At 44.2% G+C, this 15,186-nt stretch overlaps 1 protein-coding gene across 9 annotated transcripts in view; it reads left to right on the top strand.

Moving 5' to 3' along the window:
* P4HA2 (prolyl 4-hydroxylase subunit alpha 2) overlaps positions 1 to 15,186 on the top strand; it is a 50,076-nt gene that overhangs the window by 230 nt on the left and 34,660 nt on the right. For 3 of the 9 annotated variants that reach the window (XM_083728526.1, XM_083728522.1, XM_083728521.1), the window contains exon 2: positions 2,350 to 2,419. The gene's annotated coding sequence lies outside the window, so the exon portion shown is untranslated. Of the gene's footprint in view, positions 1 to 1,733; positions 1,850 to 2,131; positions 2,420 to 12,996; positions 13,093 to 15,186 lie in introns of those variants that run through there. The other 6 variants (XM_083728523.1, XM_083728524.1, XM_083728525.1 and 3 more) reach the window with 6 other exon arrangements.

Here is a 15,186-nt window from a genome sequence, read left to right on the forward strand (position 1 = left end):
GACTAAAGTGAGACCTGTCTGTTAACATGAGCATTCAATCAGTTCACTTGTCAGTTTGTTTATAATGTGATAACTTCACTGAGGGCGGAGGCAGCAGAATGACACCTGTCAAAACACAATTCTATGCATGTTCAAATGCCACCCTGATCCCACCCTGATCCACACACCAGTTAGAGAGAGAGAGAGAGAGAGAGAGAGAGAGAGAGAGAGAGAGAGATATGAAAACACAACACAACAGAATTCTCCTTTCACACAGGGTAAATGACATGCACACAGGACATCTTGCAATTCAGATACAAAAGTATGACCCTCCACCACCACACTTGCCAGTGCTTTTTTTAGGCCTGTCTCTTTGCCCCTTGCTCCTACCTGACTTCCTACAAAGGTCTAGATTAATATCTGCTGCCCCCATGGGTCATGCTGCCTGAGGCGGTCGCCTCACCTTGCCTCATGGGTGGGCCAGCTCTGTCTCCTAGAATGCGATAACGCCCCCTACCCCCACAAGAGCATCTCTTTTTCTTTGGAGATCACTCATAGCCGAGTAAGATTGTCTTCCATGAACACAATCTAAACAGTGAGTCTGTAAGTGACTGTGGAGGCCCATTCTGGATCCACACCTCCTTCCACAGTGGGGACATAGGTTTCTGGGCAGGAGTTGATCATGGTGAGGCTTTGTCAGGCGTGCCTTCCTCTTTGCACATTTCTCCCTTTCATCCTGAGTTTGAGCATCTTCAAAGTCCATGACACCTTTGGTAAAGGCTGTTCTCCAATTGGAGAGCTCGCAGGCCAGTGTTTCCCAGTTGTCGGTGTTTATGCTATACTTTTAAAGATTCGCCTTGAGAGAGTCTTTAAACCTCTTTTGCTGACCACCAGCATTACGCTTTCCATTCTTAAATTGGGAATAGAGTACTTAATTAATTCCGGAGGTCCGTTCTTAACCTGAAACTGTTCTTAACCTGAAGCACCACTTTAGCTAATGGGATCTCCTGCTGCTGCCGCGCCACTGGAGCATGATTTCTGTTCTCATCCTGAAGCAAAGTTCTTAACCCGAGGTACTATTTCTGGGTTAGCGGAGTTTGTAACCTGAAGCGTATGTAACCTGAAGTGTATGTAACCCGAGGTACCACTGTAGTTGCTTGGAAGACAATAATCAGGCATCCACACAACATGACCAGTCCAACAAAGTTGATGTTGAAGAATCATTGCTTTGACACTGGTGATCTTTGCTTCTTCCAGTAGACTGGCATTAGTTCGCCTGTCTTCCCAAGTGGTATGTAAAATTTTTTGGAGACACCCTTGATAGAATAAAGGAGCTGGACATGATGTTTATAAGTGGTCCATGTTTCACAAGCATACAGTATGGTTGGTAGTGCAATAGCTTTGTGAATAAGCATTTGGGTTTTCCTGCGAATGTTTCTATCTCTTTGCCAGATCTGAAAGGCCTTCCTTTTCTTGCCAATAATGCGTTCAATCTCACTGTCGTTCCCATCAAACAAGAGCGTCTAATTCTTGTCGGTGCTCTAAACGTCCTAGGCAACGAGACGTCGCACTGACAAGTTGGGTGCTGCTTGGGTGCGCGCGTTTCGGGGAGGGTGTCGAGCACTCAGCTCTAACACCGTCCAGCTTCCATCATCGCCGGGGAGGCGCCGGCTATTGGGAGCATTACGGTAGCGCTCTCTCCGTGCCGGGCGAAGGCGGGGCTTCCGACGTGGCAGCCGCTCAATCGGAGCGCAGAACGCCGAGGGCCTCCGCCAAAGGGGCGGGGGAAGCGCAGCTCCGGCTGGAAACGCCAAGGCTGTTCTAGAAGCGCGGCGCGGAAAGCGGCGTGTTCCCGGGCGAGGCGCGGAAGGTGCGCCCCGCGGGCAGGGCAGGGTTGGCGCGCGCCTCGGGCGACCCCTTCCCCGCGGCCGCGGCGCCTTCAGCCGGCCGCTCCGTTGCCTCTGGCGCGCCCGGGGGCGCTTGTTCTCCGGCCGCTGTGCCCTCCCGCTGCCCCTTGCCCACCTCTGCTTCCCGCTGGGCTCTTCCTCGCCCTTGGCGCTCCTCACCTCTCCGCCTTCCCTCAGGGGGGCTCGCCCGCCCCCCCCCGCCTCCTTCCGTGCCTCCCCCCTGCCTCCCTCCCCGCCCGCTGCTGCAGCCTGGAGGCGACGGCGCACCTGCATGGCTCCCGCTTGACCCAGCATGGCTTCTCGCGGGCCCCCGCGACGGCGAGAGCCGAAGCTGCCGGCCGAGGAGGCGAGACGCGGGTGGAAAAGCGACCGGGGATGACCATCTCTGGGGCGAGCGGCGGAGGCGGCGGCGGCAGGGGAGGTTTCCGCGCCGTAATAAACTCCTGCCTAACTTGGTTTTCAGGCTCCCGAGGCAAGAAGTGCGACGGACGAAGCGGGCGCTGCCAACTTGTCGCCACAGCGGCTGCGGGCAGGTAAATCCGCTCCCTGGTCTGTACCGCTAGCGGGGAGGGAGTTATTTGGAGCAGTGTGACTTTCCACACACACCCCAAACCCCCGTAGGCGATTTCCTACCTGAGGAATGTCTGTGGGAAACTTTGAGCTCAGGTAAGCAGCAGCAATGGGGTTGCAATCCGTACAGCAAGAGAAAAGCTCTTGGCAGCATCCTCTGCATTTCCGAAGGGAAGGGGGTAATGTATATATAGGGCGACCCTCAGGTGCTTACCTGGTGCATAGACTAGCTGCCTATGGAGTTGGAAGGGGCCACGGTGGTCATCTAGTCCAACCCTCTGCCATGCAGAAATCTCTTTGCTCGACGTGGGGCTGAGACCCGCAACCTTGAGATTAAAAGTCCCATGCTCCTACTGACTGAGCTATCCCTGTTTTTTTCCCAATATACGCAAATGGTTGTGCGCATAAGCTGGGAAGGTGGACTTCTTACAACACACAAAACCCCTGGAATGTCTCCTGTGGGGATTTCGAGAGGGGCAGTCCTCTTAGTCTTGTGGCACCTTAAAAAGCAGACTTCATCTGACACATGTATCCAGAGTAGTGTACATGCATGGTTTGGGGAGGGGGTTGTGAACAGTGGGGTTGGAAGGAAAGGAAATGTGTTTTATTTTCAGAGAGGAGGGAGCGGATATTGAGTGGCTCTGAAAAATAATGCAATCCATCTTCTGACAGTGTCGGTGGTAGATGGATTGAAGCAGGAAAGCTCCATTCTGTTTGTTTGTTTGTGGGTGGGTGGGTTGGTGGTGCCAGGGAGTCCCTGGAGAGGCAGGAGAGCTCCCACTTCTCAAGGATCTCTGAATTCAAGAGGCAATGTGGAGTAGGAACCTCTTGCACCTTTCCCTTGCAAAGCAGTTCTTTGACAGGAGAAATTATGAGAGGGGTCTTATGAAAAGTATGGCAGATTGATCATATGCTACTCAGAAAAGGAGGGATTGAGGGTAGTGACTTCTCGGTGATAGTCCTTTCCATCTGCCAGTTTCTCCACCTGCATAGAGTGCTACGGATAGCCTGATGCTCATTACTCTCCACCTCCCAATGACTTTGATTTGACCCACCTTAATCTGAATAACTTGCACTTTTAAGAGTGACAGTTTGCTGCATAACTGCTTGGAGTAGATCTTTGAATATTGCAGTGCTTGTTGTTTTTGCTGCTGTTGTTATATTTATTTATACCCCACCTTCTTCCCTGACAGGGACTCAAGGCGGTTTACAGATAAAAATAAGACAACTAAAACTTTTTTGAAAAACCAATTATTTTTTAAAAAATTAACCAATGTTCGAATTAAAACTATGCATTGGAACTTCCCTGCTATATTGATTTAGACAACCTGCTAAGAGCTTATTTATTTCAGCAATAATTTAGTTATGTATACTTGCTTTTATTGATAAATCATGTATGCAGTGTGGAGACCTTTCGGTTAAGTGGTTGATACATTTTACAAAATAAAAAAATTAAAAACCTTATCAGAGATTCAACAAGCATTTCTTCTTGCACTGTTAAAGCGACAGTGAGTTGTGTTGTTTTCCTTCTTAAATTCTCAAGAGCTTTGGAGAAAAGGGATTTTTACATTCAGATTTTACACAAGTCCTCTGGTGGTAGAGGAAAGGCATTTTCTGGATTTCTCCCATATAAGGTCGCATAAGGCCACCCTCACACACCAAGCTCGTTTACATAAGACTTTCCTAGTCTCTGGAAATGGAGCAATGTGGATCATCTCATGGATCATCACTTTACCTCCAGGGTAGCCAACAAAGCTCTCCAGATGTTCAGCTCCCATCATACCCCAGAAACTATGGCCCAGTAGGCAGAAACAATGGGAGTTGTACGCCTACAACAGCTGACAAAACATTGGTTAACTGTGCTTTTCATGACATGGATGACATGGCTACATGAAATAGTACTGGCCAATTGTGGAATTTTTGTGCCCAGGCTATGCAGATAAAAGCTATGCGCAGAAAATAGCATCAGGGAGATTTGGAAAGTGACAAATCCACTGTGATACAGATGTTCACTTTTCCTAGCTCACTGCAGTCCTTTCAAAACCTGCAAGCCTCTTTGACCAAAACCATGGTGGGATAAAGAGAATGGATGTATGTCGCATGTATAAGAATATAAATATCATAGTTCCATCAAGGCTCTGAAATATTATTATTGGTAGTGTCTTCAGGATACTGAATGTTGGTACCACTTTCCTTTGATTAGGGTGCATGCAATCTTGCAGATGGTTTATAAGAGCATCTTTAAATTAGCATGAAAAAGTCCATACAAAGTTGAGACAAAATGCAACAATTATAACAGTAATTCACCATGGGCCCTAGTAGTTCCCAAAGGAAGTGGTGGCTGCTGCTTCTGATTCCAGCGGGATGCCTTTCTACACTACATGATCTCATTTAACCACAGTCTGTAATTCATGATTCATGAGTGCTGTGGTTTACGTTATCCAAGAAGCCAAATGAGATTGGGGACACTTTTCAGTCTCACTGATTTCAGTGTGAACAGTTAAGCAACTTCTCAGGAAGCAGAATTGGTCACCAGTTATTTATAGCCTCCTTCCACTGGTGGGACGATGTCCTGAAATTCAAGGTAATGGGTTTCTTTTACCGCACCTACCATAATGTCATTTTTCTTTCTTTGGTAGTTCATATTTGTATACTTGGTGGTATCCAACAAAGTTGTTTGCTGTTGGGAGATACATTAGCTGAGGTGGGTTCTCTCTGTTACAGCATCTACTCCATTGGGTGTACACCTAGGAGTAGCTGCAATATGTAGGACTCAGTTAGCCTTCAGCTAACTTGTAAGTGTGCTTTTGACAATAAAGAGTTAATTCTTCACTCCAGACAGAGACAGTGCCTGACTCAAGGTCATCCCAGTAAGCTTTGTGGCCAAATAGGGATTTGAAGCCTGGTCTCCCAGGTCCTAGTCTTTCTCATTATCCCACACTGGCTTTCATACAAGTTCCATTAGCACAAAGACTTCCGGCTGCACAACGGAATCGCACCCCCATAGCTCCCTGTGAGTCTCCCAAATGCCCCCTGGACCTGTTCCGGATAGCGCCCCCCCTCCAATCCTCTGGAGCAGATTCAGGGAGGGCACCAGGGAGACATGGAAAGAAGAGAGAAGAGAAGTTCCATTGTACAAACTGAAATCATTTGTGCTAATGTAACTACTTCATGGTGTTGGGTTATTTATAGTTTCAAACTATAAAGTTGAAGTTCTGCTTTAACTAAATATGAAAGTGAACTTGTTTTCCACTAGTAAACAAATATTCAGATTTAATGAATACTTCTTCCTCATTATTTTTCCACTCTCCCCCTTCATTTCTTCCTCTTTTAAATCCTGATTCCGCATCACCTCTGTTTGTCTTTGTCCATTTAATATCTAAAGCACACACACACACACAAACCCAGTGGATATCTTCCATTTGGTAGTGTAAGACATATATTTTTCCATGTTCCTTTCGATTTTAGGGACACAGAACAGGACTAGCTAAGAGCTTTGCTTTGTGCCCTACCACTGCTTAATATTAGACAGTTCGTGAAAGAGGATCCCTGGGTCCCTGCAATAGTCAGCCTGCAATTATGTAGAAATGTTGTGGAATTCTTAGAGCACAGAGCTGGCTTTATATGCAGTTGCCTCATCCATCAAAATTACATATAACTTCCTTGGCACAGTACAGATGACCTGGCTGCTGCTTGCGCCAGATGCATTAAATTTGCATGAGTGCCCTAGTGCACCATGTTTAGTATGGAGTTTCTGGGATAGAAAACATGCACACACCCCACATTCCTATCTTCTAACAGCTCCACGTACAGCGAAAGGGCATGTATTCTGCTCAACAGAATGAAAACGAGCAGGACTTTTTCACTGTTTGGGTGGCAGTGGGAACTTCCACCATCTCCTCTCCCCCCGTCCCCCTTTTACTGATTTGGAAGAAAACAGAAATCCCATCCAAGTCATTGACATATAGTGGTCTCTTACATCAGTGGACTCTCTCGTCTGTTTTGCAGCTACATTAGGAAGAGACGAGTTGGTTGTGTGGAAGAATTGCCAATAATTTTCAGGAGGTAATTCTTCAAGCAGATTCTGCTAAACGGATTATAGGTAACCGCAGCGGTTATTTGACCAGCAGGGAGCCATATCTTAAGTTGACAAAAATGATACTAATGCGCAGTGTGCCTGTAGTGTTTTCCCCCTTAGGTGTTTTACATGCTACATTGCAGTCTGGTCCTATGTGTGTTCATTTGTAAAATAGGCCAGTACTGCTGCAGTATAGCCATAATATACGTAGATGGCAAATTGAAGGTACAAGATAGTGGCCTGCCTCAGACCACCCCTGAGTTCATAGCTAAGCAGAGCTCTGAATCAGAAATGGCCAGCACATAATCCTAACCACACAGTAGTTGTCTCTGTAATGGGTAAAAGCTTAAGGGCAGTTTATGGAGCTGCATGATTTTTGTTTATTTACCTGTTCAATCTCTTTGATTTGTGCAGCTTGTGTGAGTGGGAAGAGTGTTTGCGTAAATGGGAACAGTTTTATACATCCATTTAAGCTTAATGATTCAATCAAGTCTATTGCTTTCCTGCTGCTTGGAAGTAGTGCCAGTTCAATGACTGAACATAATCAACATGAGTCATGCATAAAGGACATTTCATATATTACTCTTTTGAGGTTTTCCATATGCTTAAAAACCATTAATTTGTAGCCACAGAATGTAGAGTTATGCATTTCAGAGCCATAGCTAGAAATCATCACCAAGGATTAATGACTAACCCCTGCAGGTTTTATAATATTTAAAAAGAATATGAAGAAAATCTGATCACTCTTGTCCCTGCTAGAAAATGTAAACTCTTGCCAGAGTCAATAGATTGAAACTTTAACAAAAATCTGGGCATTGGCAGAGTTTACATTCTCTAGCAAGGACAAGAGTGATAATGTGAGGGATATAATTTTATATATGTGTTAACATCTAATTTATTATTTTTATATCCCACATTTCCTCCAAGGAGCTCAAGGTGTCATCCAGGGTTCTCTTCATCTCCATATTATCCTCACAACAACCCTGTGAGGTAGGTTAGGCTGAGAAACAGTGATAGGGCCAAGGTCACCCAGTGATCTTAGTGGCAGAGTGGGGATTTGAGCCCAGCAATCCCAGGTCCTGGAGCCTGACACTCTCGCTGGCACTCCTCCTACCTATCTGTCCCTATATAGAGGCACTTACACATAAATATATGGGCTGTTATAGGGCCGGGATAGAGCAGTTGTTTCTGTGGAAGCAGACTTGCTTTCTGACCACTGAAAGCTGCTTGGTTTTGTGGACCTTAAACCTTGGTTTGTGTTCCCATCACCTTAAGTTCTAGTAATTGGACCATGGACTTATTTTAGGTTTGATGCAATTGTCTCTTTGCTGTGGCACAGAGCCACATATGTCTAGGAATCTAGTCTAACTTGAGCATGTATAACCAAAAAGCACAGAACTACAATATTCAAACAATGCTGTCTCACTCAGGACTGGCAGGGAATCAAGCAACAGAACAATGTAAGACGTAGGAGCCAACCAACAGACAGTAACTTTATAGGACTAGAAAGAATCTCATTAGTCCCTTTTCTGTCCTGATTGGCAGTTGCAGAGAATATTCTTGCCATCTGCAGCGGTGCAGGTACTGCAGCACAGCAGATAACAGACTAGCATAGCAATTCCTACCTCTAGCAAGATGCTGCGGTACTGTAGTGAGTAAGATGTCTGAACCTCTTGCTGCCAGAGACTTTGGTTTAAGACATTGGTGTAGCACTCTTTAATGTGGCATGTGCTTATTACAGACTTCTGCTTGCTTCTACTTTGCCAAATGTGATTATGAAGGCCTAGTTCTCACAAGCATCAAACGAGGAAATAAGCTTGCTTCTAGATTGTACCATGTCAGGCTACAAGTCAGGGTCCTCTTACTGGATTCTTCTCCCTACGTAGAGAAAGTAGCTTTCCACAGAGAAGCACCGCTACAAAGCTGTCCCTCATTTAGTTTTCTGTGTGCAGGAAAGTTCTTTTTTTTAATCTCCATGTTCATCTTGAAGTTGTACAGTCAAGAAACAGATTAAATCTCCTCATTTGATGTTTATAAAAACTAGGTCTATGAATAATGCTTGTAATGTTTACTCGTACTGAAAAGGAATGATATATATATGGAAGGATATATACAAAGGAATGTTGCCCATGGACTGAAAAGAGCTCCCCACCTTGACCGTAGGGGAGAGGAAACATTTCATAATTAAATATAGTCGTTAAGTTAAATGTTTCTGATTACTTGAGCTATGGTCTACAACACACCTAATTCCATTGGGATTTGCTTCCAAGCATTTTGGAACTGGGATTTTGGAATGATTTTCAATTTGGTCTTCATGATATATATATATATTCCAAGACTGTTTTTAGATTCATCTGTCGGGATGTTACTTATTATCATTCTGGGCTTCGAACAGCAAAAGGCAGTTTTATGTCTGGTACTCTATAAGTCTTGGCTAGCTCCAGACCGGGAAGATAAAGCAGACAATTCAGAAAGCGTAGATCCATCCCTGTACTTTGCACTGGATTTAAGTGATCATTTACATCTATATACAGGGTAAGAGAAGGTTCAAACAGTGGAATTTAAAAGTGCCAGAGTACTGTGGGCTTTGGCAAAAAATAAAAATAAAAAATTGCTTTAGCTGTTAAGGAAATGCAGTGAAGCATGAAGGAGACTTTAGGAGCTAATCCAAATTCTGGGTATTTCTTAAGCTTACATAACACAAATCACAAGGTTACTAACGTTATTGGAATAAGGACCCTACTGATTTCTGTACTAAGAAACAGCATTTGAAGCACCATGTCTTCATATGCTGTTAGGGAGAAGGCAGAAAGCCACACCCCAAGGATTTGATTATTGTTTAGCATTTAGATGCTTTAATAATTTGCAGATGCACATTAAGCACTTGGCAAGGGAGGTGGTGATGCAGGCATGTGGAGTGGAGGCATGCAAAGCTTTGAGGGTTGTAATAATCCTGAACTCCAAAGCAAGGAGCCAGCTGGAAGGCAGATATCTTTCAGGAAAACTGGGGGGGGGGGCTTAGAATGAGGGCTCTTGTATTTGATGGGTGAGTGCAGTCCTCTGGAAATGCTAGTGCGCTCCTTAAGGGCTTTTAATCAAAGCACTATGTTGGACCAGAAAAGGCTAAGAGTAATACTGACCCCTGGGTTTCATATTGCTGGACATTCAGACCAATCTAGATTGTTCTGAATACACGGAGCGGATTGGGAACGACTCCAGATTCTGAAAGCTCTGTCTTGTGAATTCTGTGCGATTGGAAGGCTGCAAATGAGAAATACGATTTTAAACATTTAGAAGTACGTTCTGGAGACAGTAATTACAGGGTGAAGAACTGATGGATACTTTCCAGGGCAGATACCACAATGTAAAGGAATAACAAAACAGTTTCTCCTTGTGTAATGCTGACTATTTCCTCTGAAAGTGCCTTGGAACTGCATCACAATTAGAGATGTTGAGCCTTAGTATTAATGGGCAAAGTTAACTCTTCTCTGAGCAGGAGACATGCTGCTGCCTGCTGTATATTACACCAGTAAGAAAGGGCCTGTGATTTAAACCAAAAAAGCAGCAATTTATTCAGGCTCATGGAACTAATTTCACAGTTCTTTAGATCCTGGCTGATATAGACAAGAGTTGTTGTTTTTATTTAGCTGGTTTTTCCCCTTCAGCTTACAGAATATAATATTCTCACGCAATGATCATTTTGTCAATGTCACACCCTCACAATTTGCGATGTGTTTGGCATTTAAGTGTTGTTACCTTGGCCCCCTTGCTTCGATATTTTTTGTTTTCAGTCCTGTGCACACTTAAATGAGAGTAAGTCTAATTGAACACAGTGCGACTTACTTCTGTGTAAACATACATAGGCTCAGGCGCCAAGACACTGAACTGTAGCCACGCTGTCTTAACAGAAAGAAGACACATGTTTGGCATTTAATTGGCTTTGGCTTGTTAAAAAAGCAAAACCCCTTGGTTTATCCCTCCCCCCACCAACAATTTAATAAAGAGTGCTGTGGGTTTCTCCTCACTGCTTCCATACGTGAAATCAAACAGGCCCAGAGGAAGGCCTGTCCTGAATCTAACCTCAAATTGTTGTTTATGTAAGAGTCATGTCTTCATGGATTCAGCACAGGGTCACACCCCTGAAGCAAATACTAAGTGTCATATAGGGCAAGCACTTATCTAAATTAAGATTGGTTAAACTGTGTCATACAGCTCAAATTTAGATACACTGAGAAGCAATGCTGTATATAGATCCCCTGCTTCCCAGTATAAGTATCAGCTTTATTAAAGCAGAGGATCATTCTCACCTGCGAGTGCTTGGTTCTCTAAAACAGAAGAAAGTGAACCTAAAGGGCTCAAATTATGGAGGGAAAGATGTGACGCTCTTAAAAAAAAACCCACTTTGTCCCACCCCCAAATTTTTACCCATTTATGTCCCTCTCTAGATTTCTGAAATGAAGTAGCTAAGGGGGCAGATTCCCTTGGGTGTGAGGACGATTTGGCTGCGACATCTGTCACCCCATTGATTGCCAGGGTTGATATGGTTGATCTGGCTGGCTGGGCGGGTGTTCCCTCCTTGCTCATCCCTCCCGAAGCTGCGCGCTCGGTGGAAGAGGACGACCGTCCCAGATAGAAGGAGTGTACCGTTCTTCGGTTAAGGGTATACGATAGCTGCCCTCCCTGCTAGAACCTCCAAACAAGCTCAGATATGTAGGGATTCCTAACCACAAGGTTGTTCATGTAGACATGGGACAGAAGGTGAAAATGGACAATTACTTTCAGATAACTAAGGGTCAGATTTTGCAGGCTTATGTTGGCATCTGTCTGTCTTGGGAGACAGTGGAGAGGTGTGCCTTTGGGGGTGAGCTCAAGCTTTTGGAAGGTTGCAGCGCTTGCTGTGGTCATACAGACTGATGTGGGAGAGACATGCAGCTGGGGTAGATGAAGGCGTCTTGGTTTTGCAGCTACAGGTGCATTTCAGTAACAACTACAATAGCTAAAGAAAGTGACTGATCACAGCAGCATCAGGGAGGTATACCTTATGGTGTATAGTAACGATGTTGTCGCAGTCACTAACTGCACTATGTAGATATTAGGGTAGATGTTCAAACCTTTTGTACATGGTTAAAAATCCAAGTTTAAAAAGTCCAAGTTAAAAATAGAGTGTTTATTTGAGGAACATTGGAAAAACAGATTTGTAGTAAGCCCTCCCTCAACTGTCAGTATTCCCATCTTCCCTCAACTGCCATTCCATGCTGCTGTCTAAAACCCTTCCTATTCCACACCCCCAGCATTTCATACACCAAGTGATGTCTTCTCCCATCTCCTTGAAACACAAGCCCCAAACATGGTTCTTTATTATGTCCTTTCCTCACCCAAGACCTGTTGATCTTCACAGTCTGCAGTGGATTGTATTAAGGTCCCAGCCTTCTCTGCCACCTGTAGCCTCTCTTGAAGCAGACAAAATACAAATCAGATTAAATGTAAAATGTATAAAAAACCTCCCAGAGAGTGGCCATGTTTATATGTCACAGTGAGCCATAAGCCATGGTAGGCTTCTCATGAATGAGCAAGTCTGTTCTTGGCTTGCTGATGTGGTTTGTTTAAGGATAACCACAGTTTGATGACACAATAAACCATGGTTTGTGGATTGTTCTGTGGATTGTTTGTGGATTGTTGTTACAGAAGGAGCAAAGCAGGAGTGATTGGGCAGCATTGCTTAGTACACTGCTGGTTCACAGCAAGTCATAGTTAATGGCCTACTGTGGCATGCAAACACAGCCAATGTTTTGTGTCCAGAACAATTTATAGACTTTTTAAAAAAAGTCAAACTTTTATTCTGAGCTGGATATCAATATACTGAATTTTGCTTAAGTCAGCAGGGGGTGTTTAGTTCCAGTTTGGGGAGAAAATGCAAAGTTAGGTCCGGTTGTTTCTTCAGATTTGGCTTGACTCCTCTTGTTTAATAAGGTGTGGCTTGGTCCCATGTCCAACCTAGCAGTTCAAAAGCACCTCAAAGTCAAGTAGATAAATAGGTACCACTCTGGCGGCAAGGTAAACGGCGTTTCCGTGTGCAGCTCTGGTTCGCCAGAAATGGCTTAGTCATGCTGGCCACATGACCCGGAAGCTGTATGCCGGCTCCCTCGGCCAATAAAGCGAGATGAGCGCCGCAACCCCAGAGTCGGTCACGACTGGACCTAATGGCCAGGGGTCCCTTTACCTTTTACCATAGACTAGATCATGCTTGTAGGCTGTAGTCTTTTGCACACTTACTTGGGAATAAACTCTTAACTCAGTGGGACTTAACTTCAGTGTATAAATGCATAAGATTGCACTGCTAATCCACTAATGAGTTTTGGAGATACTAAGAGCTCTAGAGCAACAGGTGACATTGAAGAAATAAATTCAGAACAGCCATATGGAATACATAAGACTCTTCATGGTGTTCATCTGTTTCCACAGCTGTGATGTGCGGAACTGTTCAGCTTCCTTAAAATCCTGCATTTCTGAAACGTGTCATCTGTACTGGTATATTTTCTAGCTAATCATGTGTGACACGTAGGTTCTGGGCAATATATACTTAGAGAGAGAGTGCAAAAATGTAAGAGACCACTTCTTTTCCTGCGGCAGGAAGAAAGACGGTTGTGATTTTGACTGTTGCTTTAGGCCAGCTTGAGTTTTATTTAGAAATGTAATTTATCAGCCTCTTTGTTTTTTTAAGCTAAGCAAAGTACTACAACTAGCTTGAGAAAGAGGAAATATATTTGCAACAGTTTGGACTTGTTGACTTTTATGGTTCTCAAATGTTTGCGGAACCCTTGCAGTAAAATATTTTCAAATGATTTTTTAAAGTTGGGCAGAGAGAGGGGTTGGTTATTTGGACAGGAAGCAAGGCAACACCAAACAGCTCGAGCTTTTAAAAACAACAACTGAGTCCTCGAAAAAGGTTTCTGTGGACCTCCTGATCTCCTCTGATAGGAGAAGCTTTTCATACATTCATAGAATCATAGAATTGTAGAGTTGGAAGGGATTCTAAGGGTCAACTTGTACAACCCCCTGCAATGCAGGAATCCTGGCCCAAGCTTTACCTGGGTGGGCTCAAACCACCAACCTTCTGGTTTACAGCCAGATGCACTGACTGGTTAGGCTGTGGCTCTAATCCAGGCTTCCTCAAACTCAGCCCTCCAGATGTTTTGAGACTACAATTCCCATCATCCCTGACCACTGGTCCTGCTAGCTAGAGATCATGGGAGTTGTAGGCCAAGTTTGAGGAAGCCTGCTAATCTCACTGCAGCGTTACCCTTGCCTCTAGGCTGCAGCTCAATAGAAGAGCTAAGAGGGGGATGAGGGAGTCACATGACAAGAGCTTGAACAGCACTTTTCACCCAAGTATAGCAGGGCAGTATGGGCTGGGCAGTGTTGCTCACCTGAATTAACAGTGGGAGAAGGAAAGGAGGGGAAGGGGTTTCCAGGGAAATTGGTTGAGCAGTGCATTTATTCCTGATAGCTGTAGCTCAGTGGAAATCATGGAACCCCTTAGATGGCTTTATGGAACACAGATTGAGAAATGCTGGCTTTTGCATACTAATACTGTATGTGCTGCTGTAAAGAGCAAGATGACACAAAGGGACTTGATGGATTAACCCACAAGATTAACTGGAAAATGTTATGATTATTATCCACTTTTGTATGCATTAGAATTGTGGCCACAGGGAGCACATGTGGAATATTAGGAATAATTGAATGTAACAACTAAATTAAATGCTGCTGTTAACATAACAAGACTAAACATATTTTAAATAGAAAGTCATTGTCCCTGTCTATACATTCTGCATTTCATTTGCCTCTAACCTTCCTATTTACATTTCGTTCATATAACAATGTGGACTCTGATCCATGAAAGTCTTTGCCCAGATTTCCCCAGTCTGGGAGTAATCCCATTAAGTGGTTACAAACCAGACACCTGGAGCAGCAGATGCAATGTAGCAGTATTTATTTTGCTGGTGGATCAGTAAAAATACAATGCAACCCTAAATCCATTGTAATTTAAGGCATTTGCCATTTTGGGACACATGTATCTCAATGTCAAGTTGTTGTGTGTGTCTTGGTGTTCCTGTTCCAGATCATCAGTGCTTTCTGGAATGTGAAGAAATAAAAAAAGGCCAGACTTTTTGTTAGGTTTGTGTGCAATGCTCTGTGAAAGGCAGGGTGATGATACATTTTGTGAATAAGAATATAGAGGTTTGCAAAACCATAACATGCTTAGACACCCAAGTGAGTCACTAATGCAGCAGACAGGCATTTTAGCAGCTGGAAAAATAATGATACTGCAGGTGGGCTGGAGAGAATACCTATCCTCTTTTGATATCTTGGACTGTTTCTCCGGTATTAAGCTGCATACCTTTTCTTTCGTGCTGCCAGGAGCCCTGAAGAACGCCCACACATTCCTCCTGAAGTAAGACTCCCTTGCATGTTTGAGGAAGCAAATTCTTTTTGCTGTCTCAGCCAGCCAGGGGTCCCCATGCTTTCAAATTATAATGAAGCACTTGGAATTTTTCAGCATGTAAAATGATCTTCTAAATCAACCTGTCAGAACATGGCATTTTCCTTTCTGTCTTCTGGCCAACACAAGCAAAGCGTATCATACAAAGG

The sequence above is a fragment of the Podarcis gaigeae genome (genome assembly GCF_964106915.1).
Source record: "Podarcis gaigeae genome assembly, chromosome: 2".
NCBI classification, from domain to species: Eukaryota; Metazoa; Chordata; class Lepidosauria; order Squamata; family Lacertidae; genus Podarcis; species Podarcis gaigeae.